This window comes from Sinocyclocheilus grahami, unplaced genomic scaffold (genome assembly GCF_001515645.1).
Source record: "Sinocyclocheilus grahami isolate Dianchi unplaced genomic scaffold, SAMN03320097.WGS_v1.1 scaffold21.1, whole genome shotgun sequence".
In the NCBI taxonomy this organism is placed as follows: domain Eukaryota; kingdom Metazoa; phylum Chordata; class Actinopteri; order Cypriniformes; family Cyprinidae; genus Sinocyclocheilus; species Sinocyclocheilus grahami.
This window is the reverse complement of record NW_015505200.1, coordinates 1747390-1772215: the sequence shown is the minus strand read 5'-3', so window position 1 is coordinate 1772215 and position 24826 is coordinate 1747390. Positions and strand designations below refer to the sequence as shown.

General features: G+C 37.9%; 1 long non-coding RNA gene across 1 annotated transcript in view; it reads right to left on the bottom strand.

Moving 5' to 3' along the window:
- Positions 1 to 22976, bottom strand: part of LOC107556873 (uncharacterized) — a 65714-nt gene extending 42738 nt beyond the window's left edge. Inside the window, exon 1 of the long non-coding RNA XR_001605325.1 lies at positions 22786 to 22976. This is a non-coding gene — a long non-coding RNA (uncharacterized lncRNA). The remainder of the gene's footprint in view (positions 1 to 22785) is intronic.
- Positions 22977 to 24826: the final 1850 nt, after the last annotated feature.

Sequence of the window (24826 nt, the reverse complement as noted above, 5' to 3'; positions counted from 1 at the left end):
TGTTGTAACATGGTGTGGTATATGAGCAACTCTGGTAACGCTGCCCTCTCATTCATTGATCTGCTAACCGCTATGTTATGCTCGCGTGTCCTCTGATAATAATAGCTTTCTAGGACGAAACATTATTTGGATAATTGGTGTAAAAAAAAATTTTTTTTAAAAGTTCAATATCTTAACCCTACTGTTAGACCTACCTGAAAAACTAAAAAGCAATTTATTTCATTCGAAGACTGTTATTTTTTTATTTGTGCTATCATTATTAATTTCTTTATTTGTTCTTATTTTATTACTGACTGTTTACTTGTCATTTTTTATTCAATTCAAAGTTTGAAATCAAGCTATCTCGTGCTACTGCACCAAAATTACCCCACTGTAAAATAAAAAAAAACACTGAGTGAGCAAAAATTTGTGAGATAGCTAGTTATAATGGTAATTAAATAATGTTTACATATGTATAAAAGCCTACATTAAAATCTGTCATATAAATTTGTCTCTTCATTAGAAATTAGCCTACTGATTGAATTAGCCATTGATGGACAAATTTTTTAAATAATATTAAAAATATCTGTATGACATTATATTCTGCAGTTCTTCCCTGTTGTACCGAACATCTATACTTTTCAAATTATCATATCGAAGTTAGAAATTCAAATATTGTGACAAAATTAATTTTGTAGGGTGCCACAAGTTTGTTAAAATTTCCAAAGGATGCCGCAATTAAAAAAAGGTTGGGAAACACTGGAGTAGACTACAATGCCGGCTGTTCTGACTCACAGACTGTAAGTAAATTTTTTATATTTAAAGAATTTGCCACTGATGATTCAAACGCAAGTTTTGAGCAGTGAAGAGTAGCACTTGTTGTTTGTAATTTCTCCGATCCCAAATGCAGAAATGGTTTTATGTTTATCCGGCGTGATGCAACGCAACGCGTAAAAAAACAGTATAAGTCATTATAATCCATAATAATGTCTCCACTGGATGCAACAAATGCCTCGTTTAAAATGGGTTTTAATATTTTTGTCTCGTCGCTCAGGCCGGACATGGCATCACAGTATGGTAAGGGGCGTAACATTTCCGTCACACGCTTGAGGTATTCGGCCAATCTCAACGCACTGGATAGCTGGCCAATCAGAGCACACCTCGCTTTTCAGACCGATGAGCTTTGTAAAAATGTACGCGTTTCAGAAAGGCGGGGGATAGAGGAGAAACAATAATGTACAGTATGTGGAAAATAATGTGTCTTTTGAACCTTAAACCGCATAAACACATTTCATTACACCAAATACACAAAATAATGTTCTTTTTAGCAACATCATATGACCCCTTTAAACATGCATTCTTCCAGTGAGTGGTTCTATAGTGTGCCAGGCAAGGCAGCCTGGCGCCGCTGTAGAGAGGAAAGACCTGATCTGACTGAACTCCACTGACATATCACTACAGCTGAGCTATAGGCCCTTCAGCTGGCCCGCTGGCCTTTCACTGATGAAACCTAATATATGTAGGCTACTAAAACCACACACACGGACATGCACAAACTCTCTCACTAACTCTCCAAACCCTCCTTTACCGGATGCAGCAGACACAGCTAGCAGTGTTGAATTTTTAAATGAATTTAAATAAAGTAAATAAAACTTCATAAAAGATAATCACCAATATTTATGTAAAACAATAAATGAGAACTATTTATATGTGAAATGATGTATATACATTAAATTTGATAAATAATAAAAACACTAATAATACTTTGATTATACTTTTTAAAATTATTTATATTTATAAAATTATTTAATTTACATCAATAATAACTATTTTTACACGTTATATAATGTCTATGTATATAAATATATATACACACACATATACACACATTTTTTTATTTTAATTGATAAATGTATATATTTATAAGATTACATTTAGAATTTCTCTGAATAATTCCACTTAATTTGAATTACATTTTAACATCCGATTTGCTACATCAATTTAAATTCAGGTATTGAAACAATTCTTAATGCAATTCTGAATGGTGCTGATATCTGATGCTACAATGTTTAAAAAAAACGTGCACACGCCATAAGTGAGAGAACCATCTTATAAATGGCGTCTGTGTGTGTGTATGTGTGAGGGCTTGTATGAATAGACTCTGTGTGTGTGAGTTAGCCAGAGAACAGAGAGAGAGCAGAAGGACAACAGAGAGTTTATATAAACAGACTCAATGTGTGTTGGCTCCTGGGCAGTAATATTCTTCTTAGCTGAGAAAGGACGCTCAAACCTTCCTCTATACAATCACATCACTGTTCCACCATCTCTCACAAATCCACACAGACGTCTTTTCAAGAAATGAAAGAGAAAAAGCCCTGTATAAACAGTGCTGAGTGGAAGGAAACTCAATTACCCACACTTCCGTTGCTATACCTTTCCTCTGTCTGCTAGTTTTATATCAGTGATTTTGTATTAAATAGACCAGTACAGTATGTCTATGGGGTTCACATTGAAGAAATCAAATCTGGTTGAATTTTGGATTTTTTTTAGACTCTTGCATGTCCATTTATTCAAAATTTTTCCAAACTTAACACACTTCCTCTTTATAGGCATATTTCCCCACAAAATCAGTGTAGTAAATGCTCACGTCTCATATATCTTTCGTTTAGCACATAGTAGAGGTTGAATTAGCACAGCCTGATGCAAATGATACTAACTTCCATACAAATCATCAAAATAAACTGGAAGATGGGTGACTAGGGAAATTAAATGTCAAGACCTGTGAAACATGTAACATGACCTCTTCTAATGCGGTATATATGCATTAGAAGACTAGAAATATAAGTAATGTGACAGAGAACCCACGTGAACCATGAACTCCTTTCACCCCATAACAGAAGTGTCCAGATCACACAGCCGTCCAGCAAAGTTGAGAGGTTAACACAAGTCACTGCAGGCTACAGCTGTGCTTCATAAATTAGATCTCAACGGACTGCCGGCACAACAGGTGCCCTCTCGACCTAAGGGGTGTTGGGACAGTGTAGCTCTACACTTTGGTCTCGGTCACTCACATGCTGAGCTACAAACAACAAAATTAGCCCTTAAGCAATTGAGCTCCTCTTCTATTGGCTGGAACAGATGGTACATCCTTCAGTGACGCCCCTCGGCACATGATGAGTGTGTCATGATTTTTCCAGTCTGTCAGACCTCTGTGAACCCCTGTTGGACAGCCACAAGTTACAGATGCCTCTCCCTTTATCACTGGGATGAAGTCTTTGAACTTCTCCCACTCATCATGTCAATGGCAATTACCAAATACTCTGTATTTGTGGATGGGATGACTAAGGAAAAATAAACTCTGGATGCCTTTGCTTTAGACTCCAAGTATGCATTCATTTTCAAAAATGTCAGCATTCACGCTCAGTGCTCTCAACTCTCTTTAACACACATTACCATCTTTAAACACCGGAAAATATGAAAGTTGTCCACATTTTCCTATGCAACTTGTTAGAAACAGCCCAAGCCACTGTGTCTAGTTTAAAAGAGTCATAAAAGCCATTGGGCCATTTCTAGACAGAGACAGGTTAATGGGCGTGTTATTACCTGTGTCTGTCTCATCTCTCAGCTTTTTCTTTGGACAGTAGCATCTCAGCAAATAGCAAAGCAACTACATCAAAATAGTGATGTTACCACATCATTACTGAGAAATGTAGAGCTATAGCTTTTTAACAGTGGATATATTTTATTAGTATTAAAAGTAGTGCAGTAATGCTGACAACATTGTTCATTCTGTGTGTGTGTGTGAGTGAGTGAGTGTGTGTGAGAGAGAGAGAGAGGTTTCCACAGATACTGAAAATAATTTCTGTTGAATAATTAAATAGAGCTTTCTTAAGATATTGTAAATAATAATAAAAAAATAACGCAACATATATAAAGCGTATATGTTTTATTATTGGGTGATTCAACACATAGATGTTTTACCAACTAAGATCGGCACTTTTAGAGTTTCATCCCCTATCCGATGTGAGAATAAGGCCCAATCCCAATTCTATTTTATACCCCTTCCCCTTGTCCCTTGAAACAGAGTGTCAAGGGGTAGGGGTGAAAATATTCCCCTAAGAATTGGGACACCACTACTATGTCATCATACGTCGTTTAGCTCCTACAATACACACACCTATGCTGGTGTGCATTAGAGCCTTTAATTACCGTTCTATATTAATGCGCTGCTTACTGACACACACACACACACACACACACACACACACACACACACACACACACACACACACACACACACACACACACACACACACACACACACACACACACACACACACACACACACACACATATATATATATATATATAGGAGATTGCGCAGCTCACATACCCAGGAGAAAAGAAACTTGTCAATGACGCCCTGCAACTTTTATTAATAACAATTTAAATACTGAATCGCTACATTGTTTTCCAGCAACGAGAGGATAAAATCGCTGTTTTTTTAAGTAAACTCACTTTAAAAAGAGAAACGCACAGACGCACATTCACGCAACTCTCTCTCTCTCTTGCTCTCAAAATGGCAATATTTGAGAAAAGGGTTTAGCGATTTCTAATTATTGGGGGGACTAGCCCCCCTCAATGTCCACGGTGGTTATAGCCCTGATCAGACATGAAAATATGTTGTGGCACTATCATGCAGTCTGTAATGATATGACGTTAGTTAGCAGCGATTTTTTGCTAACATTTCTTTGAGTAACATGACCGTAAATATGAACTCACGATTGAATGTAACAAAACAAATGATTACTTTTCGTTAAAATCTTTATTAATGCCAAAAATGCTTACATTTATGTGTCGTTTAGTTCGCTCGGGCAGCCATGTTGCCCCTGAAGCCGGTTTATGCTGAGATAATTCATACCCCTTCGTTTGAAGTGTGGTCCCGAAAAATCTTCATTTGAAGGGCTGTCTGGCCCTTCCCCTACCCCTACCCCTCCAACCAAAAGAGAATTGAGACACCCCTACCCCTTCACGTGAACGCGCAAAACGGAGGGATAGGGGAAAGGGGAAGGGCTAAGGGGTAGAATTGGGATTGGGCCTAAGTATTGGGACAGTTGACTCATGGGTCTTTCTAAGTGATCAGCTGTGTTCTGTTGCTTTAATTGTTCAGATATTAAAAGCAGGTAATGTGCTGTATCAGTTATAGACATTGCTTCTGCATTCTGAGTCTTGCATTTGATGACAACACACACAAACCAGGAGCTGACTTTGAGAGACAAGCAAGCAATTTTGATACTAAAAGAGAAGAGGAACTCAATTAGAGCTATATCAACAAACATTGGGCATGGAGAAATCAACAGTTTGGAATGTCCTGATAAAGAAAGAAGCCACCGGCGACTACAGCAACCAACAACGACCAGGTCAGCAGAGAAAAACAACAGCCGTTGATGATAGACAAATGATAATAGCTGTGAAAAAGAACCCTAAACCGTCTGTAAAATCACCAACAACCTCCAGAAAGCTGGAGTGATGGTCTGACAATCTACTGTCTGCAGGAGACTTCCACAGCCTAAGCTACACAGCAAGATTCAAACCTCTGAGCAGCAAAAACAGAAAGGCAAGATTAAAGTTTGCAAAAAAAAGCACAATAGTGAGCCAGTAGAGTTCTAGTGTTTCATGGACAGATGAGACAAAGATTATAGAAATAGATATATAGAAATATATCTATTATGAAGAAAGGAATTGCAAATGATTGTAAGCATACAACCTCATCTGTAAAGCATGGAGGAGGTGGTGTCATGGCATGGGCATGCATGGCTGCCTCTGGAACAGGCTCTCTAAACTTTATTAATGACTTATTTATTTATTTTAAAGTGTATTTGAATAGGGAAAATACAATAAACAATTCCAGTCAAAGACGGGAAAATATGCACTGCACATAAAGATTATAGCTGACGCTAATTCACATCTCTTGTCCCTAGAAAGGCTTTTCTAAAAAAACAAAAACAACAATACAAATATAAATAACCAAAATAATTATAATAAAATAGTAGCCTATAATCTGTAGCCTACCAAAAAAATAAAAACTAATGTAACAAATCCTTCATACAATATCCTCATACATTACAAACAGAATACAGAACAACCACATGCCCAAGTTTTATACTCTTCCAGTTCTAATAAATAACTAGTTACAAAGCAAATAAAAAATTTTAATATGCGTACAGGTCTGGTTTATTTTGAGCCAACGCTTAACTGTCCATGTAAAAGACTTTATATCATCTTAAAGTATCACTTTAAACTCATTTGGCAACATATTCCAAAGTTGGGATACCTTTACAGAAAATGCTCTTTGTCCTTGTGATGTTCTACAAAACCCAATCCTACAATTTCCAACCTCTGTAGTTCGGACAGTATTATCGTGTCTCCTTACCAATTTAAATAAAACAGAAGATGCCTTATTACGCAAGCATTTAAAAATCAATTTCACGTATAATACATTTTTCAAATTCATAAAATTAAGCATATATCTTAAGATTTCCAGTTGATCTTTGCTGAATTTGGGTCGATGAAAAGAACCAGTTTGAGTCAGAGGATCTTGGTGAAATTGAAAGGACAATGCAGAGGCCTGGCACGAGCTTAGGGTTTCCGGGAGCGTTTTTCTCACATCCTCTCAGAATTAAAACAAACCACCGACTGGTGGTTTGACAGTGATGCCATTGATTTGGCTTTTTATCCATTATTTTTAAAGCCCGATTATACAGCATCTCAATTTTTCTAATTAAAGAGTCAGTAGTTTGAGACCACACTGTAATACAATATGAGATACGGGACAAAATCATTGGATCACTTAACGAATGATGGTGATAGCAGAATGAATGCAGAAGTGTACAAAAACATATTGGCTACCAATGTTCAAGAAAATGGCACAATACTCAGAAAGTGCTTCATATTGCAACAGGACAATGACCCAAAACACCCTGTTAGCTCAGTCAAGGAGTTTATCAGGTCAAAGAAATGGAAGGTCTTAGATTGCCCAAGTCAATCTCCAGATTTAAATCCTATTGAACATGAATTTCACTATCTAAAGAGGAGACTAATGGCAGAAACTCCCCAAAACAAGCAACAGTTGAAAATGGCTGTATTAAAGGCTTGGAAAAGCATTTCCATGGATGAAACCAGGAGTCTGGTGATGTCTATGGGTGGCAGACTCACTTCTGTGATTGTATACAATAGATTTGCAACCAAATATTAGCTTTTAAACTTTTACATTTACTTTAAGTTCTATTGTCCCAATACTTATGCTCACATCAGATTAGGGAATGAAACTGTAAAAGTTTCTTTTATTTGGTAAAACATGAATGTTTAATGTTTTGTCTCATATTCATCTTTTAATCATATTTGTAGCCACTTTAAAATAATCACATTTTGTTGCTTTGCAGCTTGAAATGAAGACGGACACAGTTTTTGTTTTATCCAGCTGTATTTACTCAGTGCAAATTATAGCATCCAAGTGAAAGATATAACACCAACATGTCAGAAAAAATTAAAAAGTTGGAAAAAGGATCACCCCTTTGTGTCCGTATTTTGTTGAACCACATTTTGCTTTAATTACAGCCTTTAGTCTGTTGGGATATGTCTCTGTCTCTACTAACTTTGCACTTCAAGACTTTGCAATATTCGCCCACTCTTCTTTGCAGAACTGCTCAAGTTCAGTTAAATTTGATGGTGACTGTTTGTGGACTGCAGTCTTCAGGTTATTCCACAGATTTTCAAATGGTTTTCAGTATGGGCTCTGACTAGGCCATGCAAGGACATCCACCTTTTTCTCCTTCAACCACTGTGTGGTCAGACTGCATGTGGCCTTTCTTGAGGAGTGGCTTTTTTCTTGCAACCCTCAAATACAAGCCACATTTGTGGAGAATTTGTGATATTGTTGTCAGTCACATGCACACAATGACCACTCTTTGTCATAAATTCCTACAACTGCTTCAGAGTTGCTGTAGGCTGTAGGGTGGGTACAAAGCAAATAAATACTCATTTATTTGCTTTGTCGGTGTCTGTTTTTCTTGGTTCTTTTGCTCCGGTAGTCTGTAAGGCTCTTCAAAATAACAAATAAAATGGCAAAGTGATATGCAACTGTAATGTGGTCAAGACCTGGAAGTACTTCATAGTCACACAGTCACAGGAAAAAAAAAAATTCTGGAATTAAATTATTGGGTAAAAACTCCCATGCGTCATTACTCCCACACTGACTGGACACAGCAAAACACCAAGTCTCTGACATACCTTGCAGAACCCAGTACACTGATTCAGGCCAGACTGACATCTCTAACCAGCACACAAGATAGTTTACATCTACAGTAAACCATCCTTCAGAGGCAACTGAGTTTCAAAGGTAAATTTCATCCAAGTAATTCCATAATTACTCAGCTTTAAAGCCAGTCGTGCTATTACACAATCCCAAGTCTCGCTTCTGAAGTGGGCTTGGTCATAAACACAGGGTTACGGTTTTGGCAGCCAAGTCAGTGCATTGTTCACACAGATGCCAGGATTCCAGCCCGTTTACGGTAAATGTGCGTTAAGCTGCACTGGCACAAGGACTTTTGGGTTGGGACCTGGGAATTTTTTCACAAAGACAAGGAATCTCAAAGTCCTTGATTGTTCAAGCATTCTTATTTAGTGGTGACACACAATATCTATTTATAAACTTTGAAGGTTTTCGCTTTTCTTGCCGCATAGCTTCATTCCTCTCTCTCTCTCACTCTCCTTGGCATCTCTGGTGCGCTCCAGGAAGTGGGCCAAGAATGAAAATGTAATTGTTTAAAGAGACAGAGTGAACTAAAAGACTGTAAAGAAAGAAAGAAGAGGGGAGAAACAGAGTGTTTGCGCTTCACTGACTCATTATAATGGTACCGTACCGACCAGAAACAGCGTGTGAGCTGATCAAGATGATCTCTGGCCACTGAACATGATTCCAATTCCACTGGCTTGAGAACACGAGTATTTTAAGAGATCTGGCAGCTTAAATGTGTACATTACAGACTGCAGATCTAAAATAGGACCTGCCAGCCTCTCAACTCTGTCCAAGTTTGGTCTTTTTGGTTTTTGCTACATGCTAATAAGAGTACGCACAGCTAACCACACCATTTGTCCTGCTTTAGATCCTCCACTTGTAATATGACTGCAGCAAGCCTCTTCACGAGGTGTAAGCAAATCCCGTTATACCACTCCAGTCTCCAACTGCAGCTCTTTAAATACACGCCGTGACTCAGCAAAAGAGAGGGAACATGAGATGGTAGATCAGTAAATCACTGTGTCATGAAGGAAAAGACAAACTGAGAGAGAACGAGAGAATGACACCTCATTCATAATCAACAGAAAGCAAGCGAATGCCGCCCAAAAGATGAGATCGCTTCACACTTCGCAGACTCTGAATTGGCAACACGGCTGTATGAGAAACGCAAATCTATTCTTAACATTTTAAATGGCCCTCAAGAGAGTTGTTACTAAAGAAAAGGGCAGTGCCATAAAACTATTGAAAGTCTTGTATTTTTCCTCTGGATGAGGGTGTTTCTGTTCCTTTGGCCTGTGGCTATTTTTAAGCACTAACTGGTTTCAATTAAATTATATAACATAGCAAGACTGGCAGTGTAGGACATACAAGCGGTCCTTTTGAACAACCCGATACTGACAAGCAAGATGGTGCTGTGGTTTTAGCCATGACTACTATGGACAAGTTATGTAGAACACCAGGTTACTGGAATAACACTATGCACAACACCTCCTGATTTTTCTTCCTGTTATTTAGTGAAGACATTCAAAAGTCATTACTCTATTATGTTTTGGGTGGCCGGCAGTCACAGATATAAAGACACTCTAAAAATGTTAAGTTTACTGGACGCTCAGTGGAGTCGGTCCAAACTGTAAGATCCTTCTCTCTCCTAACAATGGGCCAATATTATGTGAGGGCAGATGATCAGGCTTTCCACCCGCAAAAACAACCAACGTAAAGGAAAAATAGTGAAAGCCAATTATTTCCATTTAAACTCAGTGACATGTACAATGCTTTAGCTAAGGGGTTTTCAAACATTTCAAGGACTCACCCAAATATATGATGACCGAACAAAAAATATAAAGGCAAAATATTTGTGCAAAAATGTCAACAATGCTGTGTTTTTCTGTCAATATGGGGTGCTGTGTGTACATTAATGAGGAAAAAAATGAACTTAAATGATTTTAGCAAATGGCTGCAATATAACAAAGAGTGAAAAATGTAAGGGGGTCTGAATACTTTCCGTACCCACTGTATATAAAATCCATTTATAATGTATGAGAAAAATATTAATCATTATAATGTATGAGAAAAATATTAATCATTATAATAGGAAAACAAAAATATTGGTTAAATTAATTAATTTTTATCTGGAAATATTTATTATGTATTATGTCATTTTTTCCTACTCACTGCTAAAGTAACTATTAGATATTAGATGTATGATATAAAAAATATATAAATACTGTAGATCTTTTTTGTAAAATATTTTTTATTAATATCATTCCAAAATAATTTAGAAGGTTAACTTTCACAGCACCCCATCATTAAAAAAATAAAATAAAAAATCTTTTGAATTTTACATTTGACACCAAAATCTGAATAATAAATAACAGAAACTAGAAGTTACACGTAGGGTTGGGTATTGTTAGGTTATTTTTCAATACCGGTGCCAAATCGATACTTTTTAAACCGTTCCGGTGCCTAAACCGATACTTATTAAAAATAAATAAATAAATAAAATTTTAAAAATCCCCAAAAAATGATGGATTGGCCATTAGCACTATAAACACATGATGTCTGTTTCATTCATACTGGACGCCAGAGGGCGCCCTCACAAAGACAAAACACATATACAGTCACAGAAGTAGCGAAACTCAGGAAATCCCTTATATGGATAAAGGCATTGCTATTATAGCTGTAAGTTAACGGAGTAAACAGAACATATAAACGTTTTGAATGATAAAACAAAGACAATAAACACTCGACTGCGACAATATAGTTTGTGTGTTATTCAAGCCATCTGGTATTTTCATAATAATTAAGTATATTTATAATCCATTGCTAATCAATGTATTTTTTTTTAAGTAGCCTATGGAACATATTTTCTGCCTCATTCTGGCTGCGTTTACACTGCAAGTCTTAATGCACAGATCCGATCTTTTGACCATATCCGATTTTTTGGCACGTCTGTTTACAATCACTTTAGACACGACTGGTCTCCGATATCTGTGTTTACATTAATTCCCACCCAAAAGGATTGTCTGCAGTGATCGCTTTACTATGCACATAGTAGTCCCTCGGGTTTTAAATGGCCGTGCTTTTAAAATTATTTATATAATTCACGTTGAATGGCCATTATTATTTGTCAGCATGGACAACGGCTGTCATGGATGATTTGTAGCGCAAAATCTGACTGAACAGATAAAGACCGGAAAATAACGGTAATTATAATTTGTTAGACTAATTTATCTACAGCATGAATGCATGCACCCACGTGCGAGCGAGCGATTGTGAAGCATTGCAAACAAGCTTGTCGGTTTAATTACAAAAACTGCTAAGTTATCACCTCATTGCTGAGAAATATATGTAGCTTTTAGCTGTTGTATTTTCAAAATTCACGGGACTAGATTAAAGTGATTATTACATTATGAATATGGATATTTTTCTTACAAAAACGCATCGATTCGCTACAGAAGGCCTTTGTTCACCCCCCGGAGCCATGTGAGACTTTTTTTTGTGGAAGGGTGCTTTTTATTTCACGTCTTTTGAACCGAAGGAATGCAACACCCGCTGAGTACAACGATAGAGCTTGAAAGATCAAAGACAATTTTTAATATAACTCCGACTGGATTCGTCTGAAAGAAGAAAGTCATATACACCTAGGAATGCATCGAGGGTGAGTAAAACACAGCACAATTTTCATTTTGCGGTGAACTAACCCTTTAATGGAAGAAATCTTCAAGTCTCACTTCCAGGAAAAGCCTGTATGGGACAGCGGAGGCAGTCGGCCCTGTGAAAGTGTACATGGAATGAAGGACAGGATCTTCACACGATCAACTACAAATCATTCCTCACATGAAACAGATGGCGCACCTGGAATAGATGACCCAGATGGGTTTTTCTTCATTGAAAAAGCCAAAGTCAGCTCAGCTGTTTGAGAATGACGTCTTTTGGATTCAAAACATAACACATGTGAGATGCAATTTAAATCCATTTGTGAAGCACTTTGGCTCATCCCATTCGCTTTGACTCCTCTGCAGACTAATTGAGAGAGAGAGAGAGAGAGAGCGAGAGAGAGAGTGTGTGTGTGTGTGTGGGTGAGTGAGTGAGTGAGTGAGAAAGGCCTGCATGAGACAGGACTCCAGAATCAGTCAGGCTGAATCAGTCCTAAAGGCACTGTAATGAACAGAGAGCTAGTTCCTCCTTTTCAAGCCTCAAAATTAAATAAAGTCAGTACGGCTGAAGCTCTGGCAGAAACAGCATTCAGTAATCCACAGTATCCACATTTACCGAAAACATCAAACACTGTTTATATTCAATTAAGGGTCTCATTTGAATATGATTTAAAGGAGGGAAAATACGCCCTGAAATTTGCTTCCAAGGACACAAAGGAAAAAAAATCCACCTATTAGCTTTAGTAGCCTATGATAGCCTGATTTCGCTGCTTATATAGATTACCTACTTACAGAACTATTACAATCATACATATACTATGAATTAAACCCTAAATAATAAAGGGTACAAAATTCATCATTAGGTGTTTTAATTAGGGCTGCACGATAAATCGCATGTGATATTTAATGCGCATCTTGTCAGTAAAGCCGGTTCTGTAATCAGCGGTAAATCTCCATCACGTGCGTGCTTTCACATTGAGCAGCATTAACTACACAGGGCCGATGTTCACTGACGAGTGGCGCAAAAAATCGCGCGAATATGAACGTGGTTTTGCGCAGCTTGTCAGTGAATTTATCATGCAGCCCTAGTTTTAATAATTTAATGTTGCAAAATGCTGCAAAACACCTTTTTGTTTTAAGAGTTACTGTTTGATTTAGGTGCATACATAAGTATAAGAGTGCACACTATCAGTTAACAGCCAATACCAGCTAAATTTATATTAATATATTGATAGCTAACTATTTTTAGATTTAGCAGCCAGCATCCCATAGATCCCTCCCTTTTTTTTTAATGAATCTATTTATATAGTATATTTTTTCTACTGCAAATTTCAAAGAGCATTTTTATAATTTTTTTTTCAAAGTATGCATTCATATTATCTTGTTGTGCTAGTGTCTTCTGAATGTTACTGTTCTCACTGTATGAGCATTCAAATATCATGCTAATATCATTAAGCAGACCTTTTTTGTAATCAGGCTCTCAAAAAGTATATAACAATTTGGATATAGATTTATCGGCCAACATATCGGTTATCGGCTTTCAAAAATAAAGAATAATCGGTTATCGGTATCGGCCAAAATTTTCATATCGGTGCATCCCTAATCACATTTATCTAACCTTGAAAGCATTAGCTTAAATAATATCTAACAGGAACTATTATCAGACGTTTCCTCCTGAGCATGTTAAGGGGAAGTAAAGGAAACTGTTTGGCCAGCTGTCCTCTGACAGCCTTAACTGTTGTTTTGTGTTGCCCTACAACTATAGTTTATTGTTTTAAAACCCACATGGCGTTGCTTTTGTCACAAGGAGGAAAAGGCTGACTAATTACCAAGTAACCAATGCAAAAACCATATTTAGGATTACATTCAAAAAAAAAACCTATGTATACTTACAACACACTTGGATTATCCAGGAAAAACTCTTGGGTAAATGTATTAGCCAAGCATCCACTCATGTCACCGTAAGCTCTTGACCTTTGCAGGGTCGCATTATGCGTATCTCCAAGCAAACACAGCGCTGTTTCGTTTATGAATGAATGTGAGTTTTTAAACGAATCTAGTGAGTCAATGATTCAATTACCCATTCATAAAGGCTGCGTTTCAGGCCATGCTTGTATGCCCTTCACTTGCTAACTTCCCTCCGTCTCGTTTACTCGGATGTACGTCATTGATTACGTTGCATGATTACTGACAGAACTCTTAGAATGGGCTGAATTGGAATGTCCTAAGCCCTTGCTCACTTAGAATCCGCTATGGAGTTGGTTTATTGTTTACATTTTTCCCCTTACGAATTAGTTTGGTGCAACATTCTATATGTATATAGGTATGCTTAGGCTGTTATAAATGTAAAAAAAAAACATTTATATATTATAGAGTTGTTTGGGGTGGGGATAAATTAAACGCGATCTGCGATGATGTTATAGTCGTGTTGCATTGTGGTCTATAGAGCAGCCTGAAGTGTGCATATGAAGCAGACTCGCTCCCTCTGTCAAAATCGAGGGGTCGAGGTTTTGTCCATATAAACTTCCCTCGTCCACAACGCACTTCAAAATGGCAGTGGGGATTCCCACGAGGGGAAGTGCTTAGCGAAGTTCACGAGTGCCTGTCTAAAAGTGAAGCAGTCGCTTGCTTCGTTCCTGAATGAATCAGCCTTTCGAACAAATTAATTTAATGAATGATTCAGTGACAAAGACAGTGACTTGCCAACACCTACTGGCAGTTTTCCTTTCATTTTTAAAGTATCATTTCAGTTATTTAAATAATTTTATATTTCTTTATTAAAAAATTTATATTTAAAACATTAATCTAAACATGAATTTACTAATTGAATTGCACTCATGCCACCTCTGAGCCTCATTAAACGTCTTTAAATATCCCTACATGCCACTTTTGTGTTCTTCTGTCCCACCTCTGTAGTGCAAATGAATTGTTAATTCTGATTTCATTTGATGGGTAACTTATTCTCATTCTACTTGTTCTCACTGTAAATAGAAATTATGAAAAAGCCTATAAATAACATTTTTGAATTTGACATAAGATGACATACTTTTAATAAAGGAAAAAAGGCGGGAAAAAGTGCCCCTGTAAATCACTTCAAGGAGTCAAATATCACCTCGTAATGAGAAGGCCAATTTTTGTTATTAATCAGAAGGCGCTCCTGATTTTTTTGACTGTGTCCTAATTTTTTTTAAATCAGAAAAAAGAAAAGTAAGCATAGAGCCCTGCTTTGGCTGCTGAGAACACACTTCATGCTTACATCAAGATCTGTGCAGGCATCTGCTCAGCACCATTACATCATAAGACTCAAGAGGGCATTAACACCGCCATAGTAGAGCATGTAATGCTCATCTACTGCCCCATCTGTCCTGGAAAGCCCCCTGCCAGTTAAACTATAACAATCTCTCACTCTCCACCACATGACATATAGGTAAATCAAGTCAGGACAGAATGTTCAATATATGAACACAAATGTAAAGCTACTTCAAATTCAATACCAAAACAATCAGGGTTGCAAAATATACTGGCACTATATCAGTTAACTGCCATTTTTAGAATTTTTAAATTTAGTATCAGACGACACTGGAAATTTAATTGCACATGCTCATTACCTTTACCGAGGAATTGTAGGTATTAATAATACATTATTTTAATATTGGACATTAACCTGAAAATATAGTGCTGCCCACAATTAAAAAAATCTTTATTTCCTCTGTATCATTTACTGGTTCCTCTTATTCCTCCAGATGTTATATGAGAACAAAGAATGAGCTTATATTATACATAGAAATTAATTTTTTGAATATGAAGTTTCACATTTGTTGTGTGGCTTCTGTTTGCATCGTCCAACCAGCACACAGTATGAGCCCGGTTGAATAATTCATTGTGTTTGGCTGTGATATGTCTATACATCCTTGTGTTGTGTGCAGGAGAACGCGATACTCCTCTAACACTTATAAACACACAGAGGCACACCACAACACTCGAACATACACTTTGACATACACACAACCCACAAAGAACATGTTACGGAGTGCTCTCATTCCACATTCAAGTGTGGTTTATAATAGCCAGGTATAAATGAACAAAAGAAAATAAGATCAAATATATGACAGCTGATGACTAACATGCCACTAAACATGTGTTAAGGCCAAGGGAGATGTGCTAGCGGGGGGATGATGGGGCATTTTAAATGGCAGGAACCAGTGGTGATCGTATCGTATTCTCCAGATGGCCGGCTATCTCCTCTCCTTTACATGAGCCGGCCAGAGCAATTCAAGCCTCCCTGGGGACACGAAGAGCCCAAGACATTGAGTCCTCAACTACTCATCCCCATAACATGAAAGGGAAGGCTGCTCACATCACCACAGCTATTGCTTCAGTCAGTCATGACGAGCGAACCTGGACTCTAGGAACTGCTATCTGATCCATAAAATGCTCGTAAAAGGCTTAGAGATAAAATATGTGACATCTGATCAATTCCTGCCTTCAAGGAATGCATCAGCATTAACTTCAAGAACTAGTTTGATCACCTACGACTACCTACAACTAGCTAAAATGCAATACAGCCATCACGTTTATGGCAGAGCAATGTATTATTGATGTAAGTGTAAGACATTTACAATAATAACTAAAGGTCAGACGTGTAATACTTCTTACTAACTTGGTTAACTGTGCAAAGACAAAGTAAGCAAGCCAGTCATAGGTCATGAGGAGTACTGCCGCTCCCTATACGCAGAGTACGCAGTTTGCATAGGGCACCAACTCCCAGGGGGGGGCACCATACCAGTTGCTCCAAAAAAAGTTGCTTTCTTTCTATATTAAAATTAAAATGAACATATACATAAATAAAAATCTAAAGATGAACACATATAATTATAAAAAATGCATTTTACGGTGAAGGCTAAGCACACGTGACACACCATTCCCGCATCTGCGCCTGAATGCAAATGATCATAACTGATGGACAACTATGCCGTGAAAAGACATCAGCGATCCGGCGCTGAGAGAAGAAAAAGAAAAGCCCATGCATCACTTTCAGGTAGCATACACTCATAATCCTGTGAAACTTTTTTGGATGTTGACGTTAATAACGTGTTTTAATTTTCATCTAATATTCTCTCTGACTTTCCATGTTCCCTTACAAAAATTTGCCATGGTTTTACGAATAAAACCAAAAATCATGGTTCTTGTAGCCATGGATGGTAACCATTTCTTGTAGCCATGGATGGTAACCATAAATTAGCCATGGTTTTGTTACTTCAAATACACTGAAAAGAAAAAATTATTCATTGAATTTACAATTTTTTTTTAAGGTAAATGGTTGAAATCAATTTATTTTAGCTACAATTTCGAAATTTGAAGCAAAAACAGAATGGTTTGACTTCAGTTTTGTGAAACTATAAATAAAATTATCTGCATGAAACACCAAAGCTGAATGAGATGCAGATTCACTCTCTGCCAGCAGGTGGCACTTAAAGCGTTTCATTGGTTTCCGCTGTAAACAAAGCAGCGCTGCACTTATGAACTTTAATATGCATTATACAGAGGCAAGATGAAAATAAAAAATACCATCTAAACTTTTCTAAAGACAGTAAGTTCCCCTCAGACATGCATTCATATAAACTCCTACCCCTAAATTAATCGCGATTTGTTTAGCATCTCAACCGATTTGAATCGTCACATATTTGACTCGATTTTCAACCAGCTCGCGGTTAATCGTTACATCCCTAATTAACATAATATTTTTTGTGGTTATAAAATCAGACCTAAGCCAACAACAGCCTTTATTTACTTAATTACTTAAAATGCATTATATAAAACAATAAGGCAATAATGATTGGTTAATTAATAATTAAGTGGTTTCATTGAATAACACTGTTAAAATACATAATGTAATGCAAAGTAAAGTGCTGTTACACTTACAGGACGATCAAGTCCTTTAATATTGACCAAACATTTAATTCAAATATACACTTAATCTTACATTTTTGGCCACCTTTTTGCAAAAGAAATACGACAGCCTCAATAATTTATTCAACAAAAACATGTGGACCTGATAACCCTTACAAAAAATGAACCATGGTTTTATCGTAGTAAAATTGCTTTGTTTTCTATTGCATGATTTCTGAATGCTTGAGACTAAAATCAATCAGACAACTGTATTAATAAAATAATAGCCATAGGTAACTGTCTTTAGCTACAATTGTAATTTGTAAATAATACAATATAATTACAATTTATTTATTTACTTTTATATTTTATTAAAGTTCTGTTTTGACCCCTATAGTAGGTGTTTTTTTTTACATCCATAATATTTGGGGGAGGGCACCCATTTCATTTGGCCAGCAACGGCCCTGGTCATGAGTTCCAGCAGAACTGTTTGTCTGAATGATATGAGTGAGGAAGAGGAGGCCATAGGAGTTTTTGGGAAACCAGTATGGAAACAATTATTATATTTGCAAATCCATTTTTTGTGGAGCAAACATGACACACATCACCTTTTAGGCTTGAAATAACTACGTCAGTGACAATCATTTTATAAGTTGATAAGCCTATTTACTTTTATATGTTTAGAATCATTTTATTTCTCAATTAATACAGATTTTTCCCTGCCGTACACGACCCTATCAGAACAGATCTGTGACCTATTATTGGGTCATGACCAACCAGTTGAGATCCACAGAACTAGGTGATGGGTGAGTGAGAGCAATAGGATAGGACGACTCTGGTCTCGTACATCTTTTACAAACCACGTAACATAACACATAACAGCTGAGCACTTGGCTAAATATCACAGCCTCTTATGGAAACTGCTACCGAAGATTAAGTTTCATATAAATTCCTAAGGAGCCACTACATGCTGCGTGCGGTATCACAGAGAGAGAGAGCAGAGCTGCTTCTCTCAGTATTTGGGAGGCTTCCAGTGCCCTGCATGACCCCCGGTGCGAGAAGGACAGGATAAGACTCAGTGACATTAGCACCATGTCGGCCTCACATTCATCGTTTAAATGCTCAGTGCCAAAACTGGACAGACAGGCAATTACAACTCAGTCACTCCACAGGGGCACAAAGAGTTTAAATAAAGATTTCTCAGTTATTGAGACAAACACACAGTGTCTGGTTATATAAATGAAAGAGAACATGAGTTCAGGCCGTGGTTGAGTGACCAACCTAACTACAGCCTGACTTTCACTACAGATGAAAATAATGGAAACAACTTTGAGTTTGTAATTTATGTAAAAGAAAAAAAAACTTATTAATCTTTAATATTTAATGAAAAACATTCTGTGCATACACCATCTATGAGTCAGAGCAAAGCATTGTACAACCGCGCCTGCAAGAATCAAAGCGCTTCTGGTTTTAATCACTGAAGGCGGGAATAAAAAAAGTGAGGCTGCATCTAGAAATGCAAACTGTCTGAGTGGGTATCCCACTGTCCTGCAGTCCAGCTACAACCATAATCAAACACACCTGAAGCAACTAATCAAGCTCCTCAAGATTGCTTGAAAATACAGTCAGGAGTGCTTAAGCAGGTTGGAAATAAACTTTGCAGGACAGCGGATCCCCAGGAGCAGGGTTAAAGACCTTTGTTCTGTATAGTATGAATTTGTGTATTGTGAATGTATTCCGGATGTACTACATCTGTCATGCTGTCAGTGTCATGTAACCTACTAGCGTCAGTTGCGTTGTCACTTCACTGCCTTCTCCCGTGGCCTCGTGGGATAGTAAAGTGCCCATTAGAAACATGGCAAAACGAAAGAGAGATGATGGTGCTGCTAGGTGGAATTATGAGATGGAGGAAAGGTTCGTGGAGCTGTGGCAACAGTACTCCTGCCTGTATGATGTGTCATGAAGGGACTACCACGACAGAACAAAGAAAGAAAAATGCTGGCGAACTATAGCGGAAGTGCTTCAGCAATGTTTACACTCTTGTTTTCGGAAGTCAGTCGCTAGTTCCGCCTTCTCGATGACATCACACACGTCCCGCGATGGTCGGGAAGCAACGTGTAGTCTGACATGTTTCTTATCCATGCCACGACAAGATTTTAGGAGGCAAAATCGTGTAATCTGACACAGTGATTATCGTGACCGACAAAAATATCATGTAGTCTGAACCCATTATGCAAACCACTTTATCACAATAATGTCCACTCAACTCTTGGAAACCCATTAATGAGGCTATATAGTGGGATCCGACAGAATTGTGATGTCTTAACCAAACAGTAAGCACTAACTTGTGTTCCCATATGGGAGAACAACCAACCAGCTCTGTTTCTGGATCATTAACTTCAACAAAGTGCCATCCAGCGCATTCAGTTCAACATTCACGCTCATCTAATCAAAACTAATTCAGCCATGTTGCTGCAGCAATCATTTCTGTATGCTCCACCAGCTGCTACATCTCCCCAGGTGCATATGAATCAATGCTTCATGACCAATGAATAATGAAGTCAGCAGTATATAGTTATATGAGAGACAAATTATGTCAACCATCTTGAGGGTGCTGTGCCATTTAGACCTTGCCTGTAAATATGGTCATCAACCAGACCTCAGGCCAACACAGATGATCCTAAACTGAAAATGTCAGTTGCACTGAAAAGGGGGCCCAATGGCCCATGCATGGATCACTCAAATCATAGTGACCATTCAACCACAAAGTAACAGACTGAAATCTAAGCTATCTGATTGAGAGTTAGGTCTGCTCTCAAGGGACATGTTAAAGCTATGGAACAGTTGTGCACAGGCAAGTACACTCCTTTTAATTTACAGATCCATACAATGCTCCTGCATCAGTGATGAGATGCACGTTTGTAAGTGTCAGCAGTCTTACAGGACAACTGGAAGGGAAAGTTTACACAAAAAAAAAAATTCTGTCATTTACTGTACTGTACATCATCCTCTTGTCCTTTCAAACGTCTATGACTTTCTTTCTTCTGCAGAACACAAAATAAAATATTGTGAAGAATGTTTCAATTGCTTTGGTCCCAATGAAAGACAATGGGGTCCAAAACGAGTCAGCACCCTGTTGACTTTTACTGCATGGACAAAAACATTTTTGTGTTCCACAGAAGAAACAAATAGAACGTCTGTCCTATAGTCTCTGTATTATTCACATATGTAGGATTTTACTTTCTCCCATTCCGTCTCTGATAGCACCATGAAGACAGTACATTGTGACTTATTTTGACATTACATAACGGTAGAGGGAACCTCCTTATGACTATCCACCACCATCCTCTAGATCAGGGGTCTCCAACCTTTTTTACCCCAAGGACAGGTTACATTTGGAAAATATTCTTGCAGACCGGCTGGAGGGGGTGATATATATATTATTAATAAATATATATCAAATACTGTACATTATTGTAGGTCCTCTATGCCCCACCTCTCTCAAACACGTCGTTTTCAACAAAGCCCCCTCCTTTGACAAGCACAGTCTGTTGACCCAGTGCATTGTGATTGGCCGAACACCACAAGAACGCGTCGGAAATGTAACGCCCCTTACCATAATCGCTTCAGCTTTCAAAGTAAATATCAAGTTAATAATGTTGTTAGTTTTACCATCAGTTCAAGCCCGAAAGGGCAACAGAGTCACGTGACAGACACAGTGATGATGCAGTACACAAGCCGCGGTTAAGACAGCTGACGTGCTATGATTTCTGACAGGCAGTTCACTCTCCTGTGATGTGACCCTGTTCCCCTCACACACACACATACACCCACGACGCGTTACTCTGCGCTGCACTAAACTCCGCATTTGAACAGTCAATAGCAAATACTTAAACTAATAACAAAACATACTTACAGTCGCTGATTCAGAAGCGCCAGATTGTCACAGCAAAGTCAGAACCCTTTTTATTTTTTTTTTAGAAATAGCCTTGTGCACAGCCAGCCTTGTACTCTTCTAGGTTAAAAAAGACTGTCGTCCATAAAAAGCGTTGCACAAATTCGAACATCTGGGTTGTGCTGTTCTGTTGTAAATAAATCTTAACCAATGATTCCTCATTGCATCTACTTCCGGAAGGCCAAATAAACTGCTTTTGCTTTCGCACTGAAACACAACGTCTCCCTGACATGACTGCATCAACACTACTGCTGTTCCTGAAACCACGCCTTCTTTCTTTGCGTGCACATTTGGGCAGCATTATGCTAATATTTCCACATAGTGACCTAGATATGTGGGGGCGTGTTAGAACGAGCCGTTTTAGGTAGGCGTGGTTGACTCTTAACTTTTATAAAGAATATCTCTTTGGATTTGTAACTTCCAATCTTCTTTATGCCCCAAGAGCTTGTAACACTCCAAAGAGAACGGAAAAATTTAAATCGCATCATATGACCCCTTTAACAAAAACGTAGACAGTTCACTGTAATAGCTTTCATAGCCATTTCTAGAAGACACACGCAACTAGACACAAACTCTATATAAAGTCTATAAAGTTGTTATCAGCAGAATGTTTTCTATAGGTAACATAAAACTATTAATAACAGTCACATTAATGTCATGCCAACATAAAACGTTTTTAGAAAACTGCGAGTGTCAATATTGTGGCATTAAGTCAAGAGAAAAAGCTCTTGACAAATCAGAATAAATCAGTATTTATAAACGTACAAAGTTCATTGCCCAAATGAATGTATAATAAAACAAATGTTACTAGTTAAAAATAATAATAAAGCTTTAAAACAAATAGTTTCGACTTTCCCATTCAAATCGATATTGATTACTGCTTATGAAACTGAATTAAATCCTTGCACCTGTGGCACAAAACAACAAGAGCACACTGTTTTGCTAAAGCTAAGATTTTGTTTCAAAACCACTGGATATACCTTAAACGCAACAATGGATAAGAATCTTACCACGTTGGACGCCTTAGGCAACCCAGTCCGAGTTCCATACCTGAAGTGTTGTTCATTTCCAAATAAATGTCTTTACAAATATTTTGCGACCCCACAGGCTACATTAGCCAGGCTGCTAAGTGTCCGTCCTCCTCTCTCCTCCATGTGCTCTCAGCAGCACGCGCATCGTGGGGCGCTTTGCATAGAGTCTGATCAGGGCTTGACGTCACCGCACGACAACTTCATCTATTACTTTACAAAACAATTATAATTTAACTTGTGGCTCGGTATTTTACCCTACATAGACTATTTAGCTTCATTATCATCCTAACAGTGATTGTAAATACCACAGTGCTTGACACTAAAACTTTTACCCTAAATGACAACCTGTCAAGAAGACGACAAGAAGAGGCTGTCTGTGGTAGATTTCACTTATTCAGGACTCTTGAACTTCCTTCTTTGGGAGTTTATCTACATGGATCCAGGTTTGGTCATAAAAACACTTACCTGTCATAAAGAATGTAATATGCATATCCCTTTTCCACGACATTCTAATTTATTGAGATGCACCTGTATATGTTGTCTGTGAAATATTCATTCATCATGTTTCACAGACAAGGCTTTGTCCCAGACTAAAATGCATGTCTGTTCTCTTTTAACTGTATGAAACTTGCACTGACATACCTTAAAATATGTTAGTACTATTGATTTGTCTCAAGATGCACACCAGTAAAATGTTTTTTTCTAAGGCAAGTTTATAAAAGATAAATATGTGCACAGCACATATTTAGTCTGTGATTTTGTCCATCCAGTACTGTTTCCATAATCTTAGCAGGACAACAAGAGAAAATGATATCAGAGAAAAAGATTAAAAGAAAAGTTAAAACTGAGTATGAAAAGGAGCATGTACTGTATGTCATCTACCAAACCCTTCACCCACTTTTAACAAACATGGCACTTTTGAGTTGAAGGTGAAGGAAAGAATAAGCTGCTCTCCTTATGAGTCTCCCTATGCCAGCATGGTCTTCAAAACTGCTCTACTTAAGGAAAGGTGACATCTTTTTGTGCAGCAGGTGCATCAGAGCTCTTCTTACAAAGTTAAATGCCAATGATAATGCTTTTCATAACATATTAAAGCAGCAGTTTTATAGTAAAATATATAGAGAAATTAAAGGGGTCATATGATGCGATTTCAATTTTTCCTTTCTCTTTGAAGTGTTACAAGCTCTTGGTGCATAAAGAAGATCTGTAAAGTTGCAAAGACTAAAGTCTCAAATCCAAAGAGATATTCTTTATAAAAGTTAAGTCAATCACGCCTACCTAAAACGGCTCATTCTAACACGCCCCCACATATCTATGTCACAATGTGGGAAGATTTGCATAAAGCCGCCCAAATGTTCACGCAAAGAAAGAAGGCGTAACTTTGATTCTCGCTGTAGTATTGTTGCTGCCGCCATGTCGTAAAGACGCTGTGTGTTTGTGTTCTGTGTGTTTCGTTGTGAAAGCGAAACTATTTTGTTTGGCCTTCCAAAAGAGGATGACAACCGCTTCGTCATGCCTAGAGCTGATCCATGCTGGTCGCTGAGGAAATACATCAACTTTCGCGCTGGGGATCGCCGGATCGGCTTTTACCGTGGACGAAGTGGAGTCCAGCCCGGGGGTGTCACATGTGGTTGCCGCAAGCCCGCCGGCCTCCGATCACTCAAGCCCGCTGTGTGTTTCGTTGTGAAAGCGAAACTACTTTGTTTGGCCTTCCAGAAGAGGACACGACTAGAAATCAGTGGTTAAGTTGTATTTACAACACTGTTCCAGAACAGTTCAACCCAAATATTCAGATGTGTCCAGCGCATTTTATGGAGGACTGTTTCCTGATCCTGGTAGAGTAGACTGCAATGCCGGCTGTTCTTACTCACAGACTGTAAGTAGATTTTTTATATTTAAAGGTTTTGCCACTGATGATTCAAACGTAAGTTTTGAGCAGTGTAGAGTAGCGCTTGTTTGTTATTTCTCCGATCACAAATGCAGACATGGTTTTATGTTTACGCGGCGCGATGCAACGCGT